General features: G+C 39.3%; 1 protein-coding gene across 3 annotated transcripts in view; it reads right to left on the bottom strand.

Annotated features, from left to right (window-relative positions):
- The window catches only part of BCAR3 (BCAR3 adaptor protein, NSP family member), an 89,266-nt gene extending 74,033 nt beyond the window's left edge, over positions 1-15,233 (bottom strand). For 2 of the 3 annotated variants that reach the window (XM_083867790.1, XM_083867786.1), the window contains exon 1: positions 1,669-1,773. The gene's annotated coding sequence lies outside the window, so the exon portion shown is untranslated. Of the gene's footprint in view, positions 1-1,668; positions 1,774-7,571; positions 7,745-11,115; positions 11,240-15,117 lie in introns of those variants that run through there. The other variant, XM_083867787.1, reaches the window with a different exon arrangement.
- Between the last annotated feature and the right edge of the window lie 1,803 nt (positions 15,234-17,036).

Here is a 17,036-nt window from a genome sequence, read left to right on the forward strand (position 1 = left end):
TTGCAGTGTTACAAAAGGAAGGACTATGATGGCACTTCTCACACACCTCAGTGTTAAATCAATCTTCTTAGCTTAATAAACTGATAAATGTGGTTTGAGCAAACCAAATTGATTTTGCTTTGAAATGGATTAGAACAAAAAGTTTAGTTTATCTGAGCTTAGTTTCTCCCTTTCAACAAGAGCTTAGTAGTCCTGAGCCTTTTTACTCTGCAACCTACCTTTGCTCTTGTGTATATATATTCTTACTGCTCAGCTGCTCTAAGCTCCTGAACTGTGTAGTTAACAACAGGATTTGTCCTCTCCTTCCTACTCTTTGCCTCTAACTCTTCCTCATTAGTCTGGTACTCCAAGCCCCAAAGTCATGCCTGGTACATCTTCCTATCTATGAACTCATTTTTGTTGACTTTTATTTTACAACAAAGGGATAAGAACTGCTTAGTGGTTAGGAGCAGAAAATAACATGCGAGTTGCTACCTCTGGATTCAAAAAGCTGCATGATAAGCAATAAAAAAAACCACCACAAAGCCCCCAAAAAACCCCACCAACCTTGAAATTAAAAATAATTTACTTGTAAATTCAACACCCTCAGAAAGTAAAATCACTTGCTGATTTGTTTCTTTTTAATCAACCCACAATTTAAAAGGAAAAGAAAAATAGCACATTTCTTGAAGATGATCAACAACCATAGAATCATTTGGTTGAAAAAGACCTTTAAGAAGGTCAAGATCAAATAAACAGGTTTATTAAAATAAACTATTTTATTCAATGGGAATGATTTTGTAAGGCACTGGGCACAAAGCTAGAACAAATGAAGTTTTAATATAAATTCTATTTTCATTTCAGATTGATGTTTTCTCTGTTTTCTAAATGGAATGTCCGTATAGATGGCTGTCAGGGCTGGAACTCATGGTACTACGTAACTTGCACTGAGACAGCCAGCAATAAAAAAATGGCTGAGTATCACTAAAAGTTGGGCTAAAAATTGTAACACATAAGAAGCTGCTTTATGGAGAGCTCAGCCATAAAGGGTAAGATGGGTCATAACCTCAACTTTCTTAGCAAGTCAATCTGTCTCTAAGAGTCAGACAGATCCTTTACATGTGATTGTATATGCAAAAAGCAATAACTTGGTATGTAGTACACCTTTGGACCCAAACAGCTAACAAGTTTAAATGTTAAAACACTTGGATCCAGTTGGAGAAAACATTAGTAGTAAGTTAGGAATTTGTTTGAATCATCTGAGCTTATATGCAAAAATACTACCAGTCATATTTCTTTAAATGCAGTGAAAGTCTCATAAACAAAGAACTACTTCCTTTCCCTTTGAAGACATGGTAAAGGCAGTGCCAGGAGTACCAGAGACAGATAAAAGGCACCACAGGTAGATGAAACAAAATGCTGAGCCAGTCTAAACTTGCCATGCCAATCCAAATTTGTTCAGAGTATTTTTGATTAATTTTGTGGTAGCAAGCTTAATTCTTTAGCAAATCTCTCCACATCCCATTTTTATTAATATTTCTGCAGATAGCACAAAGGATTTCTTTCCACACCCTTCCTGTTTCCCTCCTACTCTGTGATGCAGAGGTACAGCATTCAAGCCATCAACCATCCTTAAATGGAGGCTGGATTCTATTGATTTCTCAGTCATGATCACTGAGCTTTCCTTACCTGCTGACTTCTGTTCTGCAGCATTCCTACTGACACTGTGCTGTGCACTGACCCTCTTCCTCAAGCTCTCCAGCCTTGCCTCACCATATTTTGTAGCAGTCTGGCCTATAACAGCATGAACACAGAGGCAGGATGATCCATACTGCTGCAGTGTAGGACACCTTCCAGTAGAATTTTGGTACTCAAGTGTAACTTAGAGGATCTCAGCTGAGGTTCAGAGCAAAGCTGATTGCTTCAGCCAAGCCCTTACTTTGCAGTAATATCTGAACACCTGTTCAGTGACACAGGTGAATCTTAGTTTGGGTTAAAATCCTAATGCATTGCAGCTGAAGCACTGGGCTTCTACCTGTAGTATTACTTTGGCTTTGGTTGTGTTGGCTGTAATCTTGCAATTACCAGATAAACTCATGAAAATTTTTATAGGGTATCATGTGCAAACTGAAAGGAGAGCTTCAGTGCTTTTAAGCATTGGAGTTTAAATTATTAAACATTTCCTCTGCCATCTGTCTGAAGCTTTATGTATTATATTAGAATAGCAAAAGACAAAGAGTTACAATTCTCTGCAGTGGTAACAGCAGCTCTGCCTTGATATATTTTCCTTCATTTAATACCTCATCTATTTCAAAGATATACAAGACAAAAGTATATCTGCATGCAAAGTGACCCAGACTTGCACATCAGCAGCAGTGTTCCACACAATGGAACTAAAACCAGAAGCAGCTCATCTCCTGCCCTGGAGGGCACAGCTCAATAGAAGGCTTTCCAAGCGTTAGGCCTGCTGCAGGAAGAGGATCTGATCTCTGCTGGAACAGGAGGGAGAGTTTCAAAACTGACAGCATTGCACTGTAAAACCTGCAGTGTATTAGCCCAAGTACCTATGTTAGTTTTAAAAGTCACACTGATAAATCTAGAAATTTGATGAAGGAAATGTACCAATCTGTAACACAGTAGTCATTGTGCTAAAGTGTATAGTTGAGAGAACTGTATTAAAGTCTCTCAAGTACTGTAAGCTATAATATAAAGCAATATTTCCATATGATACTTAACATTATATGGAAATGTTCTGCTCTCAGTTCTAATGACATGGCTGGGCATGAGTGTACAGAACTTGTACATGGAAAACAGTGGAACACCTGTCAAGATGGTCCCCAAACTTCATGAGCAAAGTAATATGATTAGTTTCCTAGACCATTTTTGCTAATTCTGATGTTTTAAAATTTTATTGCAGTTTTTTTGAAGTTGTTCTCTCTCTTGGTATAACTAAACAACTTTACTTTGTCCTGCTCCTCAAGCTATCTTGTACTTTAACTTTTCACTATTCCTCTTCCAGTTTCATGGACTCCACTTCTAGAGAATCCTTCTAATAGTATTTTCAAAAATTAAGAAATAAACCAGGTATTAATAAGAAAGACACAGATAAATGTGAGATGCAGTAAAGAGAAAGAAAAGCAGTAGCTAAAACCAGTCAGATGAAAAGACATCAAGAAAAGTTTAAGCTCAAGTAAGGAGAGTAGAGAATAAAGAACAGGAGTCTAACACAGACCAAAATAAATAGCTGAAAGCCTGCAGTAAAACACGATTAGAGAAAAGGCTGACACATGAGAATGACTAAAATTTTCCTTGTTTGTTTTTTTTCCCCCTGCTGTTACATGAGCAATAGTGCAGTTTCACTAGTGGAAGAATCTGTAAACATGTTAATAGCTCTAGAAGTAGATCAAGAGTTGCCTAGATAATAGGTTTCTATTTTCTAAATACATAATTTTCCCCCATTAATTAAAAAAAATTCCATAGTTGAATTGCATCAGTTGGTATGTTGTCTTCTGACTGAATTCCTGTAAAGTAATGCAGTCCTCAAGGCATTTTTTTAAAATAGCTTTATTTTGGCAAGTTTTAAGGGAAAGTTAACAGCAGAAGTATGCAATTTGGAAAAAAAAAGTTAATATTCTGAGAAGTTGTGATGTAGAGCAAGAAAAAACCACTAATGTTGGGGAATTGTAATGAAAAAATCCCAAATTACCTTATAGTAAGTAATAATTTCCTTAACGTGAATATCAAGACAGATATATGTAATAATAGTAATTTTCTTCTTAAATGGTATCTGCCTGAATAGAAAGTGAGGGGTTTTGTTTTGGTTTTTTTTTTTTGTAAAAACAAAACTAAACAACAAACTCCCCACCCCCAATAAACCCAACCAAAACAATCTACAGTGCTTTTCAGTCTACTACAGCTTTTATGTCAGTGTTATGACAAGGTTTCAGCTGGCCGTAATTTCAACTGTTTGAGACAAGGACAATACAAAAAGAGACAAACCAAACTGAAAAAAGAAGGTGTATGGAGGAAATGAAATAAAATTACTCAAAATAGAGGTATTTTTTGTCATTCTAAGATATAACATGTTTATGATGGAGAGCTGCAATAGCACAAACATACAATATCCTGTAAATGTCAGCTACTCCTCAAAACCATCACTGGGCTCTATAGCTGAGAAAATAGTTATGCAACAAGGAACTGCTACAGCAAGCTTAATGATGGGGGATTAGAGTTGAAAGTGAGAGCACTAGACATTCTTTTTTAGCAAAATAGTTCAAATCCCAAGTGAGACAGTAGGATAAATGAGCCAGAGGGCCCCCATTCATTCTCCAGCAAACAACACACCACAAAAGATCCATACATTATGCCAGGGAAATACTCAGCAAGAATGAGAAGCCTTGGAAATAGCAATTCTTGACTGAGAGTCTGGTTGAAGGTCACTGCTCTAACACTGCACAGTTCATGTATTTGCATTTGATATATTGATATGTAAAGGAATTTCTGAGTTGTTTATGCTCTTTTAGTTCTTGCAAATGATCCAATGATGGAGACAAATATTAATCTTTTCAACTTCAGAGGTTAATGAAAGAGGACTAAAAGAAATGCTTCACACTATTGAAGGATCTACTAAAACTATATCGACAAACTGTTTTGTAATTTCTGTATAAAGGAAAACAGAGTCAGATTTAAACTTTTCAGTTTCCACACCAGAACTTCACTATAAATTAATAAGCCTACATCCAATTTGTTTGTTAAGATCCTGTTTAATGGTTTCAGAAAATTCCTGTTAGCTAATTAAACATGATGAACTGATGTTTACTGATTTGCTAACCCCCTTGATTTCAAAACAAATCTATGCTACATTGATTTTTTTTTCATTATTCCATGATGCTTAAATCAAATGAGATTAGACACAGTTAAGAAAGCAGCACTAATCTGAAGACACTACTTCATCAAATAAAATGACAGGCCTTTCATTAAAAATATACAGAAAAGACTCCAACAGTGACTAGATTATTTTCCTTTTTTTTTTTTTTTTTTTTCCTCCAGAAACCCTTTTATATGACAAAAAGAGTACTTAGCCTGGCATCTGATTATAATTCAAATGATATAATCCACTGCAAAGGATTACGCAATCCTTGCACAATTTGAGTGCTATTTACTGCAGGAACCAGTAATGCACTGAGATGTGGAACTTCAATGCAACAAATCAGATACATGGGTGTCCAAACACTGGCATTGATGATTGCAACCAGCTGCTGGGACCATAGAGAAAGTTATAGACATTAAATTAATGGCTGTTTTCAAGACGTTTAGACTTAGCAGTTTGCTGTTTGAACTCAGTTTATTACTGCATGTGACCAAAGAGGAAAACAGAAAGAACACATTTGCTCTTTTACAAACACTTGACTGACTGCACATGCACATATCAGACACTCACTAATGTGATCCACCATTACAATGATTTGAAACTGCTGAGTGATTTTCCTGGACTCCAATCTGACAAATACTGTCTGAGAGTATTCTTTAGCCAGATAGAGGGCTCTTTCTCTAGCTGGTTGATGAACTACCCCCAACTCTAGAAATATAGTGTGGTGACTCAGCAGTAGGGACAGTAAGGTAGGGCATGCTTTATCTTTTGAAAGCAAAACCCACCTAAAAATATGTAATTCAGAGTATCTTATAATTTTGCCATCCAAGCATCAGAGACATGCCATCTCATTTCTTGAAATCAAATTTCTAAGCTCATAAAGTGCAAATGTCTTTATCAATAGTACTTGCACTTGGGCTCTTCTTGTGTTGCAGCACACTGGCTGGCAAGACTTTGAGGAAATGAGCTTGAAGAGCAGGCCACACGTGGATCCTTCAAGCTGCAGCCCAGAAAATAAGGGAATGGTTAAATGAATTGCACCATGAGGGTCCATGGGCAAGAGAATGATTAATGCATTTCAAAGTTTTTACTATCTTCCTCCTTTGTTGACAGCATGGCATATAGAAATAGAAACCAGTCTCTGACCCCTGCACAGAGAACTAAAGCCAGCACAAGCAAGACAAGAACATGACATGAATTACATAAATTCCTGTTGTAGCTAAGTTTATTTGCATACTGAAAAATCTTTCTTTGATGGTGCCAGCTGCTGGTGAGATGAATGTGTTTGGTGTCATTATAAGAACACCTAGAAAGAGGCGTATTCTGATATTACAGTATCACAGAGGTGAATGTGCAAACAAGAAAAGGCAGGGAGAGATCAAACCAACCATATTTAGAAAAAGTATATTATGTATATAACACTATTTTACCAGCATTTCGGCACCCTCTTGTGTTGACTGGTGCTCAGAGTTAAAATTCTGAGAAAAAATCCACTCTACCTTACTAACTGTGAAGACACTACTCATGTACATAAACAAAGAATCTTACTATTCTAAAGCACAAAACTGTAAAGCACAAAATCTTTTATAACCAAGAAATATGCTGGAGTACTAGAACCCAATCCATCTAATTCAAGAGCAAGAAACTTCTGTCTGAATATCTACAAAACCCTTGTGGTTTTGATAGTTTGGTGAAAGAGTTACTTCTTAAATATCTCTTTGAATAATTTATCCTTAAAAGGTTCTTTGTTTTCAGTTATGTATTATCCTAAAATTGTTTTTTTACAAATGTAATATTAAAATGAAACTCTCTTCTTATTATGTATCATCCCTCACAAAGAAGTTGGTGCTTGTGCCATGACTGCAACATTTTTCCAAGAGCTGAAACAAGTACAGTCATGTGCACTGAGCTCTGAGCAGCGCTGCTGTGAGGGAGGAGAGCAGACATTACACTGCTGGGTGTTACAGCTGCTGTTTTCCTAAGCCTTTTCTGCCATCCTCCAACAGTGTTAGATCACAGACATGCAAACTTGTCTATGTAGCACGTTTCAAATCTTTTCAATCCCTGTGATTGCATCTTTTTATTTGATAGTAAAACTGACAACCTAACAATTACAAGGCAAAAATATTTCTAATATGTCCCTGTATTTTTCCTCAGGATTCTCCCTTATATTTTCAAGTCAGCTGAAAAGATATGTGAAAATCAGATTAATTTTATTTTCCAAATAATTTAGATTGATAAATTCACAAAAAAAAAAAAAAAAAAAAAAAGCAAATTAATAACTCTGGAAAAATGAAATTGCCCTGAACATAATGCAACATGAGAAGAAAGTTTCCTTGCATTACTTAACTTGTAAATAGTTGACACATACAATTTTTATAAAAAATATAGACCATCTAAAATCTTATAAACATTTCTCTCTCAAAGTATTACAACATTACAAGAAATATTTTAATCTAATTCTCTTTGGATTTGACAGTATCCCTCGCTATTATATATTCACAGTTATTTTAATTCAGAATTTTAAAAATCACTACTAGCATACTGAGCAAGAGCTGTCACAGTTAAGATCCAAAATTAAAATCTTCCCAGATTTTAAACCCACAAAAAGTTCATTTGGAAACATCTGCTAATACACATAATTATTTGTTACTAACCCCCAAGCACTGTTTCTAACAGTCAGACTGTACAGGTTAATAAACAGACATGCAACAGTTCTTACCATAGCAGGAGGCAAACATGGTCTACTGTGAGCTCTTAAAATGCAAAAGCTCCTTGACAAAAGACACACCTTGAGAAGTTCTGTGCCCAATCAGCAGTCAGACCTGCCCAGGAGACAGCAGCTGATGAATCACAGTGAAGATAACTGAGCAGTAAGGTTGGATTTTTCTTCCCCTAAATCAAGGAGAAGTTGAATACTGTGTTGAGTAAACTTTTTCACACTTTAATTATTATTTTTACTTTTCTACTAGGTGAAAAATGTGCCATCATTTGCCAGTGAGCCATTATGAAATACAGAAGTTCCTACTTTCAGCTGAGAGTTTCGCAGGCTACTTCTTAAAAAAAATATTTCTTATTAAAAATTATTTTTAAAAAGTTTACTTATAAATTGGAAGAAAGAAGAAAATCCAAACATCATCACCCCCCTGCCCCCAACAAAATGAATTAATTAATGCCAATGTAAAACTATGCACAACTCAAAACACCCTCCATCAGTCCAGAGTTCAACAGACTAACAGGGAGAGGTAAACTTGCCTATTCTGGGTATCACATTGTACTACTACAACTATTACTACTACTACTACTACTACTGCTATTATTATTATTATTACTATTACTATTGACAATGATGATAATGATATGGCAGTTACTTAAAAGTTCCAGTTAGGCTCCCTCCTCACCCACCCAGGCTGTGTATCTGTCCTGAAAACACTGGTGCTCTCAAAACCTGGCTGTGTAACTGCATCAGTCTGCAGCTCTTTATCCCAGGATTGTTTCCCCCAGGGGTACTGATGGTGGGCAGATCCCAGTGCTGAGGGATGGCCGTGAGAGCCCCAGGCCGGCGCTGTTGCAGAGCCTGGTGGTCAGGCCCATGCTGTGTGACACATCTGTGGCTGCAGGACAGGAGCCCACAGGCAGCTCTCACTCAGTACTGCCCATTGCACTGCCTGTGTGTCCTTGTCTTCATCTAAAAGTGCAACAAACACTGAAGTGAATTGAATTTCTGTTTGACACTAGACATGAGAAATAGAATTGTTTTTAGAAAATCCAGCAAGAGCTCGAAGAACCAAAATGTCAGATGCCCTTTCCTGGACAGGATCTGCCCAGTGTGCTGAGCTCTGATTTGAGACCTGTTCAATACCACACAACTCGGCATCTGGAAGGAAATAAAACCACCTACACTATCCTTTTCCTTTACAGTGTTAGCCACAACAAAAGGTATTTTAAGCAATACTTTATAGTCTGTCTTCCTTACTGGGACCATAACAAACCCATATCTCATTATGCAAATCAACAGATCACTAATTTGCTTTTAGATACAACCCAAAGGAAGAGAGGTATCACATCAGAAGTGTTAAAATTCATGAAAATGAATGATTCTGCTATTTATGTAAGTATATTACAGTTAGACTGTATATGGCTTGCAGGTGAAAATTTCCATGTCAGATGTATGTCATACAAGCTTTGCCAGCACAGAGAGAGTGAAACGATTTCTGATTTCTGAATTTCTGATTCTATGAAGAAAGAAATTAATACAGCCTGAGGAACTGATTTAATCGCGTTCTGCCATGCTTTAGCTGCACACTCACTCTAAACCCATTCTGCACTGCAGAAATAAAGAAGTGAAGACCCTGAAAAAACAATCTCAACCCAAAGCTAACCCCTTCACAAAGTTTTGTTAGCATCATCAACACTACTCTCATTCTCCATAATCCATAAGGTTGTGGCAAAAAATAAGGGGTTTTGTCAGCAGTGATTCCTATGATTTCCAGGTATCACTGACTGTGGAAGCTGCTTGTTTCACTTCACTTGACTGCAGGAATGACTGGTACCTATTACTAATTTGACTAAACCAAGATACACCTCTATAAAAGTATATCACAATTCTGAACACAGGAAATTACCTATTTGTGTTGTTAGGTCAATGCTTACTGCCTGCCAGCAGTTTGGAAATGAAAGTAAACCCCCTACAAGAACAAAGGACATTCTTTTACTTCAATGCTAGAATTGAAGAAAATTCACTGCTGACTTAGAGTGGCAGAGCTAACTCTGCACATTCATCACAAAGAAGCCTTTTGTCTGCTCTGTCTGCACAGAAGACTCTTTGATGTGCAGCTTTTTGTTTCTTCATACTGTAACTTCTGCTGGGTGATAAGTTGCATTAACTTCAATGACTGGTTTTATGAGACAAAAATTAGGAGAATATGGAGCAAAGAGTACCTAGGATTAGCTATAAAAATCACTTGCTAGTTCAATGTGCTTGCACTATGGCTGTTAAAAGAGAGAAAAGGTTGCACTGATAGATTACAAAGGTGCAGAGTCCAAGCTCAGTGTTCTGCTTTTGGGTTTAGTGCAAGATTGCAACATGGCATTCACTTACACAATCTCTAAATGACTTCCAAAATAAATTTACTGTGCTTACAGATACAAAGCTTTTTTTTTTTTTTTTTTTTTTTTTTACATTTGTCAGTCTTGAAGCACTGATCAAATGAATATTCTATATTAGAGCATACCAATATAAGAGACAGCTGTGTATTTAGGTAGTCATTTTAACAAAGATTCTCAAAAACAAATTTTAATGTGCTTGGTGTATGAACTAATTTTGCTATTTTCACTTTCCTGTCATACATCTATTATCTTCAACACATGGAAAATTATGTCTTCCAGCTGTAATATGAATTAGTCAAACTTTAACTTGGCCAGAACAGGATGGTAAATCTGGGTCAAATAATGACCATAGTCTATTGCAACTAGCAATAAATTTGGCACATCTACAGTTCTGAAAGTAGTAGTCTAACTGCCTTACTCATTATACAATTTATGGATGGAAAAATAAGAAAAAGAAGATTGAGGTAGAACTCCAGATAGGTAAGTTAGAGCTGAGCTGGCTCTGCTAGGGCTGTCAGACATTTGACCAAGTCACTAAACCATGAGTCAGCCTACCTTCAACTGGAAATCTGCAATCAATCTTCTTTTATAAAACCATTTGATACCATCAATTTGAATTTTAAAAGTAAGAAAGTAATAACTAAAGTATACATTTCAGGTAACTGTTATTCTGTTTCTAATGACACCTTAGTTTTTCAACTGGGCCCAAATTTCAATTTCTTTCTGCTTTTCTCCATACTGTAAGCATTTATGTACTGACACTTAGGAAAGGCCCCCAGCTCTGCTGCTTTCACAGAGGAAGAGTGAGATCCTCCCCTACCTTAAGGACACCTCTTCACTGACCCTGCATCATCACTTCTCTTTAGATTACAATAACCCTTCAGGATGTCTTCTTTCCTATCCCAGCCCCTTCTGTCCACTGAAGACCTGGCCCCTTGTAACCTTCACTCTCAGCCCCACAGCTTCACTGTCCCTCCTGATACATCCTTGGTGCCCACACAGACTCAGCAAGGAGCAAAAGTCTAAGGACCAGAAGAGCCTTAACAGTCTCTCTGCACTATCCTGGATCTTGGCACCCAGCAAACATCCCAAAACATCACACCAGTGTAGCAGATGAATGTTTCCATTCCCTACAGATGGGAATCTCTAGTACTTACCAGCTGTTTCTCACTCTTCTTATTGATGTTTGGCTGAGGTTCAGCTGGCTCTGATCCCTCCCCAATGGTCCTTGCTCATCCTCATCTTTTCCCACGGCACCACATTTGTTCTGTGATTTCACTTCTGCAGGCAGAGAAGGAACTTTCTTTTCTTTTGCCAAAAGTAACAATGCTCTCTATCTGGTTTCTGTTATCTCTCCTTTTTTCCTAATGGTATAAAGCCTGCTGACCTCCTGTCACAGCTCCTTTTCCTCAGTTAGCTCCTTAGCTCCTGTGCACCCCTGATCTACACTTTGGTAGCAACTATATCAGAAAAAAGCTATGAGATCTTATCTTACTATAAAAATAATTTCAGATTTCTACCTCTGTACAAGAGAATGCTTATTTTCACAAGAAGTCATTCTGATCTTTCTGTAACTTGTGGAATTAGAAGAGATTTGTTTCCCTTTTGGAAGATAGCATGCAGGGATACAAGAGGCCTAGTGATGTCCTTTTTGTGACATCTTTTTGTTCAAAGGAGACAGAGAATCCACAGGTAACTCCTTCATAGTAGAGGTGCTTGATGACCTTCCTTGTCTGAAGTGTGTGTGGACCAAGAGCTGCTGAGCATCTTCTGAGCACAACTGTGCCTCTGCAGGGTCTGCTGCTCAGCCACACTTCCTTCACACTTGGAGTAAGAGAATAGGAATGAGAAAGGTAAGAATGTGCTCAAACAGTTGAAAGGCTATGGAACTGATTGGAGAGTTGTCAATTCCATAGAAATATGATGGAGCTAAACCCCTGCAGTTCAATATTACCCCACAAGAAAATGTGAATGTCTTGCCTGGCCATGCTTCAGGGCCAAGACAAACCCAGGGACAGAATCTGGGAATTCTGCCATCCAGTCCATTACTTCATATTGCACAATGACCTTAGCTACAAAAATCAAATTTATAAATTCTGATCCAGTTACAGTAAGTGAATATTCAAGTAGGCAAAGCAAATTTACAATTAAACCTTTAAAATACAATCCACATTTACTGGTTTGAAAATCCACAGAGGGATAATTCTGCTGAAAATTTCCAGTATGGTAAAATCAACATACATTTGAACAGATTTAATAAAAACTTGTTGGGGTCAGGAGAACAGTGTATTTATCATTCAGGGGTAGATTTTCAGCCTGTGCAATATTTATAATTACAATAGTGACTAAAGGACGATTTTAAAAATAGAGTAGAATTGTTTCTGTGATTACATCAGTCAGTATTAGATGGAATACTGAGTCAGTCACTCTTATTCATAACTGGGTGAAAAGTTAAATGTAATTAAGAAGCTTTTCATCCCGTTAGAACATGCTTGGCAAGATCCTTCCAGAAATGGCACTGACTACACCCATCCAAGCTTAGGGGCACATCTAGCACCCAGCGATGATCCAAACAGTGACAGGACATTGTGACCCCACAATAACTTTTAGCTGTCAAGAAAAATAGTCCACACAGCACTAATGCCACAGTCTGGGAAATTTAAAGAGCACAAATCTCATGATCCTAACATCCCTCCTCAAAGAGACAAGAGTCTGTAGCCATTTCTCTTTCTATCCCTAATTAGAAAATGTATCATTCAATACAGAGTAAAAGCTTTTTTTTCTTCTGAAAGAAAGATAATGACAACACTTAAGGCCTGGATTTATCAACCAGGTTCTGTTACTTTTTGCCATTCACTTTTGAGAGATGTAAAGCACAATACATAAGAATAAAGAATTTCTGGAGGAAGTTTAATCTCAATTTTTTAAAGTTACCTTGCAGATGACTGGCTTGCACAGCACCCCATGGAATAAGAAAGCATCTGCTGTCCATATTTTACAGAAAGGAAAAAGCATCAGGCTGCCCACTGTCACCCAGCACAGTAGTTTCACAGCTGGAACAAGAGTCCAGGTGTTTAGGGTTAAATCACTAGGCCACAGATACACTTTTTCTCCTGAACTGCATAAGAGGAGCTGAGTTACAGTGTCACCTGTAAAGCTGCAGAAAAACAACTTGACTGTAAATATTCAGTGGCTTAGTGTTAATAATAATAATAATAAAAAAGCCCCAATAGTTACACCTAGATTTCAAAATGTAAGACAAACAAAATTTTGCACTGTCAGCTTTGTCTTTGATAGTTATTAACTCAAGGGTGTAGTCTTCAAGACTGCTTTGGCTCTTAAGTAAACTGACAAACATTATTTTTAAGAAAAACAAAAAAGGGGGCTTTTTAAGAATAGAATTTTAAAATATAGTGAAAGACATCACTTCAGATATTTTTGAAGGGTGTTTGACACAAATCTTATGCATTTTTGAAAGAAAAAGATGAAAAAACCAGATCAAATTAACATGAGAAAACATTGAAATCATCTTGAAACAGACTGCCATCTCTGTAAATCAGATCTACTCCACTTTTGGCAAGAGGCACTAGCTGGGACTTCTCTAAACGTCCTGTTGCAGTGCTCTGAGGGATGCCACAAGACTGCTCAGGTTTGGCATTACTAATGTAAATGGCTTTGCAGCACCTGATCTGTTAATAGAACTACACAAAATTAACATTATAATCCCCTGTAGAGATGATTTGGTACAACACATCTTGATCATGGGTCCCCAGCTCCTCAAAGGCACTGCTCTTGGGAACTTCTCCTGTCCACCCAAACATATTCAAGAGGACAGAACATGTATTAGTACAACAACAACCCAACTAAGAGAATTGGAAGAGGCTTTTAACAGCTTCCTGCTGGCAGCCTGACAAAAACAAGTTCTCCACTACCCCAACAGTCACATGGCAATTACAGCCTTCACTGAGGAAAAGGCAGAAATGCAGAAGCATCTACAATGCAGAGCATTTATCTTCACGTTAAGAAAATAAATTTTAAAAAATGAATCAATTTGTAAATTTCCAAAAGAAACCCTCCCTGAAAGAGTTCTTTCCAGTATCTCAGACTTTGTGCATCCCAGCATCTTTTCCTGGCAGTTTGAAGAGTGCTTTCTCTTGCTGCACTACACAGGTGAATCATTAGAGCAGTAGGGTTGTAATAATCCTCCCTGAAATGTACATATAGTGTAAGGGTCCCACTTAGGCAATCTATACATGAGAGCCTTCTCTGCCCTCTTTAAACAAGTGCATTAATTACACTTGTTCTTAGGGAAAGGTGGTGGTACTCCCAACAAACATCTGTGGAAACCCTGCAAATTTGGAAATTGCCATTTTAAGGCTCAAATCTTACCAAAAGTAATTGGATATACAGTACATAGCACTACGGTATGTTAACAGAAGTTAATGTTGAAACCCTGGTAGTAAAAAGCCTCTCAAAAATCACTTCAATTTCATAAATAACGTCTAGATTCATTTTAATCAATAGAAAGCTGTTATATGATGATAATTTTTTTTCCTGCCATTTGATGCACCTCCTGATGTGTGTATTCAAGGTATTCCCACCTCAGTTTCTCCTCCCTTAAAAATTAGCAACATGGCACGTTGTTGAGCTCAGTAAAATGTCTCTGAGTGCCAGTAAATAAACCCAGCACAAATCTATTCCAAGTAACTTCTGCTCCTTGAAAAAGAACATAAAGTTGAAGAGGAGCTGAAATGAAAGCCAGCTCGCAACAGAACTGGACTTCAGACAGGCCCAGAGGAGGGAAAGTCCAAAGGACTGATCTGTGTCCAGGCGCCAGCAAAGGTTAATCAGATCGGTCGTTTTTGCCTGTGGCCACATTTCCCAAGTTCATGACCCGTGAGCTGCCCTGTTTCTCATGCAGTAGCTCCATCTGCTGTGCAAACGCAAAGGTGGACTTTGCACCGGGACTACATTTACAGAATAAAAAAGCAAAACGACTTAAATATTTTTAAACATTTCTGGAAAATGTCCAAACGTTTCCCTAGTCAGTCCTCCTGCATGAATAGAACCAGCCATTATCTACCTTGATAAACCAACTATCCACAACAAAAATAAGAGAGGAAGTAACAATCATGTGAGTGTCACAATTCTTCACTTACAGTCTCCGAACCAGTCTTGTGACAGAACAGGATGGCTCTTCTCTGGTTGCTCACCGCCTGCAGTCACTCAGTGCCATGCTGTCCAAAGGTGCAGTCACTGTCCAAAGGTGCCACGCTGCCAGGTCACACTGGTGAGGCATCAACACTCACTGCACCCCACAATGAATGTGCCCAGGTGTCCACAAACTACAAGATGTTTACAATGATTCTTAGTTACTTACAGGAGGCTTATTTAAATTGCACAAATATAAATTTAAGATTATTATGCTGAAGATCTACTCAGTTCTTAAAAACAAAACAAGACTTCTGTTTCTTTTCTGCACTATAGGGCTCTGAGGAGCCAAATTTTCCAGACTTTGCATTCCTTTACCAGGAGCACTATGAAGAGTTCTGTCCATAACAGAACAATTGTGGCAAGACCCAGAGCTTGCAAATCCGACCAGACCTGCTCTGAATGTTGTACAGCTTAGTGATTCTTGGTTTGTTTACAAATGTTCAGACTCAACAACAGCTTGGGGGTTGTACCTCCAGTTTGGTACTTGCTGTAACTGCTGAGCCCTTCCAGCAACCTCCTTTTCTGGGCAGCCTTGCAGGAGCTATTCAGTCATCAGGCAGCCCAAGAGCTGTGGCTCACTGCTGGCCACAGGCACAGTGACAGGGAGTCACAGGGCACAGGGCCGGAGTGCCCGAGGCACCGCGTTATCCATCGCACTCGGTGTCTCAGCCCTGCAAGCAACACCTCGGGCAGTTTATTTTACATCCATGTGATCAGCTTCCTTGTTCCTCAGATTTTAGGGTGTGCTTACTTACAGGCTTTTCTCCACTCTTATGGATGGATACCTGTAGTTTTAAATGCTGATAAAGTGCAGCCCGGGATTCTCACAGTGTTCCCGCACAGGCCCCGCGCAGGCCGCAGGCTCCGCTCGCAATGTGCTGGAGGGCAAGGTCACAGAAAGAATAACCCCTGCCTCTTGTCTCTTGGGCTTTCTGTTATGCCTATTCTTGATTAAAAAAAAAAAAAAAATAGTATCGCGGGCTTGTTTCAGACTAGAATTACAGATTTTGTGAAAAAATCTTTCTGAATCCCCGGGGGAGGGAGGTGCTACTGAGCATTTACAGACATCTGTAATGGATGAGCTCCTCAATACAAGGCAATTGTGGATTATAATTATATTCCTGGAGCATGAACATCAATACTGGAAACGCCAGAGTGGAATGAGAACAAATCTTTTATACTGGTGGCTGATGCAGTCGGTGTTCCGCAAGCAATGAGGAGGCCGCGCTGTGGCTGCGCAGGAAGCCGGGGGCCCCACCCGGGCCGTGGGCAGCGCTCGGGCAGCGCGCAGGGGCTGCCGCGGGGCTCCTTTGCGCTGCACCGTGTACGACTAACCCTGTTCGTGCCGGTTAAGAAAACTAAAACTGAAGAAAAAAGAAAAATAGAAAAAAAAGCCGAAGCGTTGGGGGCTAACGCGTGACGGCGCGCGCAGGCTCTATGGACGATGTGCGGAAACTCCAACAGGTGGCTCCGTGGCGCAATGGATAGCGCATTGGACTTCTAGAGGGTTGAAGGGATTCAAAGGTTCCGGGTTCGAGTCCCGGCGGAGTCGTGTCTTCTCTTTTCTTCTTTATTTTTTTAATAAATTTCCCCTGCCCCCTACGCCTTTTGAGCAGGAATCTCTCCCCCGAGCTCTCCCGTCTCTCACCTCACGGCCGCAGGTACCCGGCCCGCCGGCCCGGCCCTTCTCCCGCCAGCGCGGCTCTGCGGGCCCGCCCCCGCCGTGCCCGGCGCTCTGGGGAACGCGGGAAGCGGGCGGCGCCAGCGGGCCCCGACCGGGCCTGCCCCGACCGGGCCTGCCCCGTCCGCTCGGCCCGGCGACACTGACCTGCCTCACCGCCAGCGAGCAGGGGGAGCAGGACAA

This window comes from Zosterops lateralis, assembly GCF_965231275.1.
Source record: "Zosterops lateralis genome assembly, chromosome: 9".
Lineage (NCBI taxonomy): Eukaryota > Metazoa > Chordata > Aves > Passeriformes > Zosteropidae > Zosterops > Zosterops lateralis.